This window comes from Penaeus japonicus, unplaced genomic scaffold (assembly GCF_977035675.1).
Source record: "Penaeus japonicus unplaced genomic scaffold, GWHDUDI00000001_assembly GWHDUDI00000010, whole genome shotgun sequence".
NCBI classification, from domain to species: domain Eukaryota; kingdom Metazoa; phylum Arthropoda; class Malacostraca; order Decapoda; family Penaeidae; genus Penaeus; species Penaeus japonicus.
Genome location: NW_028234412.1, coordinates 18,846,174 through 18,850,784, shown reverse-complemented (window position 1 = coordinate 18,850,784; position 4,611 = coordinate 18,846,174).

Here is a 4,611-nt window from a genome sequence, read left to right as displayed (position 1 = left end):
TTACTTTTATAAGAGAGACAAAACACCTGAGATCTGTGCGGACAATGCCAGGCTCCAGATCACCAATTGACCCGGCTAATTTGTCAGCCTGTTCATTGCCATGGATACCCGAGTGTCCAGGTACCCATATCAGCTTGACTGATTTATTGGTACTACGTAATTTACGAATGATATTACCCTGTAATTCATTATTGGTAGATTCTAAGGATTTAATAGCTTTAAGTGAACTTAATGAGTCTGAAAATATGACTATTCTATCGTGGGTCGTCGATAGGGCACAATCTAAAGCTTTGTCTATTGCAAAACGTTCAGCAAGAAAGATCGATGTACGATTCGGCAATCTGAATCTCAACTGGCATTCAGTCGACCATACACCCGCTCCCACACACTCGTCTGTCTTGGAGCCGTCGGTATATAAATGAAAAAAGGAAAGATGTTTAATTAGGATCTCTCTGAATCGCTGGCGTACCTCCACCTCCGGCACCGTGGCTTTGGCTGATGGTAGCCAGTCTAATACGGTGGTGAAATTGGGGGTCTCCCACGGTGCAATATTTGACTGAACCAGGGTATCGATAGTAGAGAGATCTATACCGACTTTTTTCTGCAAGGTCATCGAATCTATTGCACAGCGGCTTTCCGCCGCGGTGCTGTGGGCCTACTAGCCGGCGCTAGATATTCCCATTTTGATGAAGGGGCTCCCTGGCTATTTTTGCGGCGTATGTCAGCGCAAGCTGGCCGCGTCTAAAGCCACGTCCACACGGTCGAGCTGTGCCTGGCAGGGCAAAGTCTGCAGACTATGCCCGCGTAGGTGTCCACACAGCTGTTTGTGGTGGTTGGAGGGCAGTCGGACGCCAGCAGTTGTGAGCGAGTGGTTCATTACGGTACGATCACCTTGGTTCACGCCATAGTTCGAAAGAAGATAGCACTATTCTTGTCGTGACCAATATGCACTAGTACTCGGTGTGGACATGGTGTACTAATAACGTGGTAGTCAGTGGATCTGCCTGCACCTTACCTCGGGCGTTTGGCAGTGACGGAAGACCTCGATCCACTGCCCTCCATTGGCGCCGGGAGCGGAGTTTGATGATTTGCCCGCTGAAACTGCTTGTACAAGGGCAAAGCCTTCGTGCCCGACGGGCACTGCTCGACCGTGTGGACGTGGCTTAACAGTACTTGGAATTTGAGCTAACAGGAATAGTTACTTTAACTTTAAGGTCATGAATTTGCGTCAGTTTAAGCAAATCCTTAACATGAGATTTAAATTGTACTTTCACAAGGAGGCTACCGTCTCGCAATTTATGGACATCAAAACTGCCTTCCACTTGACCATCAAGGACCTTCTTAATGATAAAGGGGTTGACATTCTGTAGGGATTGATTTTCATTCACGCATCGAATGTTCACACACCTTGCATTCTCGGAAGGGATATCAGTCTACTGGGTCGGTCATTGGTCGGGGTTCCTTCAGTGGTCATTTTGGTCTTAGAAGAGTTCGGAGTCGCCCTTCCTCCTTGAGGAGGAAGGGTAGCCGGGGGATCAACCATACTCGGGTGTCGGACCAGGTCCGAACCCTGGGCCAAAGCCCGTTGTCCTGAGGGGATTTCCTGTCCCTTAACTATTGTATCAACCTAATCCCAATAGCTAAGAGAAGAAAAACACAAGTCTTATTGTTACACGTCCTCGCCCCCCTCTAGTGGAAGCCTGGTTGCATTCTCCAGTACCAAAAGGGATCGGAGTTGTGTGTAAGACACCTTCCTACCGCCGAACCTGCCTAGTGCGAAGGACGGTAAGTAAGTGCCCACCCTTCCAAACGAATACGGGAGCTCACAAGGAGACTCTGGCAGGCTCAGGAAGGTCACACGGAAGAATGGGAAAAAAAATCCAGGGAAGAAAGTTGCGCCCAAAGGACGCCCCAGACTACTGGGCCTCCCTACCCAGGGGTCACAGCCCGCAAGGGTTACCCCCTGGGGTAGAAAAGTGCTGCGGGTCTGGGGTGGGGGCTGACTACTCCTACTGTAGCCTCGTGTCACCTGCAAGATCAAAGCATTGAAGGTGCAGGCAAACGACTAAAAGTGCGCAAAATCTGTATAAAAAACGTTTACTCGACTTTGTTTTACGTTAAGCAAACTCAGAAGCAACAATATCGAGCGAGACAAGAGGCCCCGAAAACCAGGGTAGCTCTGGTGTCACAAGACGTATGTTTTGTTGCTGCTGCATTACAGAAAACAAGGTGTGAGCGCTTCAGTGTCTCAAACACGAGTGTGTGCTGGCCGATCCAAGGCCTCGCAGCGGCCCTTTCCAGGGAGGGAGTAAGTGGCAGGTCCTCCAGGGCAACGCCATCTCTTGGCGTTTCCTCCCCCTCGTGGCGAAAAAGGGGGAACTCGTGTATTTTCCCCTGGAGGGATGGCTGGGGCGAAGTACATCGCTACAAGGGCACACCTTCTCCAAAACATCACGAGGACGCCTTCAACACCTAAATTTAACGTAAAAAGAGCAGATTGGGTCGCCTTCACAAGGAGCGTCAAGCTCGAAGTTGTTGGAGGAACCATTGATGATAAAGTAAACAATGTTCAAAATTGTATTATAAATGCAGCAATGGCAACCATCCCTAAGACTTCGACAGATAGCGTTAAGCATAGAGTTCCATGGTGGACACCAGATTGCCACAGAGCACTATGTGAACGAAATAGGGCCTACAGGCTTTTCCATAATAATATTACAAACGAGAACTTTCGCAATTACAAACAAGCGAGAGCTAGGGCTCGAAGAACAATCAGACAAGCCAAAAGAGACTCCTGGCGAAGCTTTGTCTCTACAATTAACAGTAACACCAAAATTTCAGAGGTTTGGTCCACAGTTAATACAATAGATAGAAAAAAAATTATCAATAAAAATCAGGAACATCTTACATGAGGGAAATAATTATGATTCGCCTAGAGACATTACTAACACAATCGCCATGCAGTTCTCTTATACAAGCAGCTCGGAAAACTACAATCCTGCATTCCTGACCACCAAGGAAGCATCCGAGCTGCAACCAATTCACTTTGCCACAGGAGATAACCTTGATTATAATAAAGATCTAACTATGGATGAGCTTGTCCGAGCCCTAGAAGCCTGTAGAGGTACATCCCCAGGCCCCGATGAGATTCGATATGAGATGATAAAGCATCTTAATCACGATGACATGATTAAGTTGCTAGAAGTGTACAGATATTTGGAAAAGCCAGACTTTTCCAAATTCATGGCACTTCGCCCACATCATTCCCATATTGAAAGGAGGGGGAAATCCCAGATCCGCCATCTCTTACCGCCCAATTGCGTTGACAAGCTGCTTATACAAGGTAATGGAAAGAATTGTTAATAGTAGGCTATTGCATTTTTTAAATACTAGGAATTTACTAGTTGACGAGCAGTGAGGCTTCCGAAAGGGACGCCAAACTCTCGATCAGCTGGTAAAACTGGAAAGTCATATTCATGAGGCATTTGCCAAGAAGCATTTTTTTATTTCAGTATTTTTAGATATAGAAAAAGCCTACGACATGACATGGCGACATGGCCTACTCAGAAAACTTTATGCTTTCGGATTACGTGGAAACTTGCCTTGTTTTATCCAAAATTTCATTTCTGATAGAACGTTTTCTGTCAAATTATTTTCTGACAATGTCACTTTCTCGGACATTTTTGTCCAGGCAAACGGGGTCCCACAAGGAAGTGTCTTGTCACCAACATCATTTCTATGTATGATAAATGACATTTTACCATCTCCTCGGAATCTTAAATACTCACTGTACACCGATGATTGTGCATTATGGCACTCCAGCAATAATGCAGAGTTCTCGGCAAATCAGATCCAATTGGCACTGGATATGATTCATAACTTGGGCCTCCAGTGGGGTTTTAAGTTTTCCATAAGAAAGAGTATTGGAGTGGTCTTTACCCATAGGAGAAAGCCCAACATCAGGCTAACTCTAGACAACCACCCAATACCTATTCAAAATTCACCTAGATTTCTTGGTCTACTCTTTGATAGAAGATTAAATTGGAAAGACCACATTGGTCAGTTAAAGAATAAATGTCAAAAAGCACTCAATTTATCAAAGTGCATTTCTGGACACAAATGGGGAGCTGATAGAAAGTCTTTACTGATATTATATAAATCCCTGATTAGATCTAAAGTAGACTATGGGTCAATCGTGTATGGCTCGGCAACGAGCTCAACTCTGAAAGGTTTGAATGTTGTGCAGAATGCGTGTTTCCGCGTCTGTCTTGGAGCCCTTATGTGCACTCGCACCAAACGCCTAGAAGTAGAGTCGGGAGTACCTCCCCTCCGTCTTAGACGCGGCCAGCTTGTGCTGACTTATGCCGCCAAGGTAGCCAGGCAGCCCCATCATCCCAACAGGGATGTTTTGCGCCGGCAGTTAGGGCCCCAGCACCGCGGCGGAAAGCCGCTGTGCAATAGACTCCATGACCTCACAGAAAAAGTCGGTATAGATCTCTCTACCATCGATACCCTGGTTCAGTCAAATATAGCACCGTGGGAGACCCCCAATTTCACCACCGTTTTAGACTGGCTACCATCAGCCAAAGCCACGGTGCTGGAGGTGGAGGT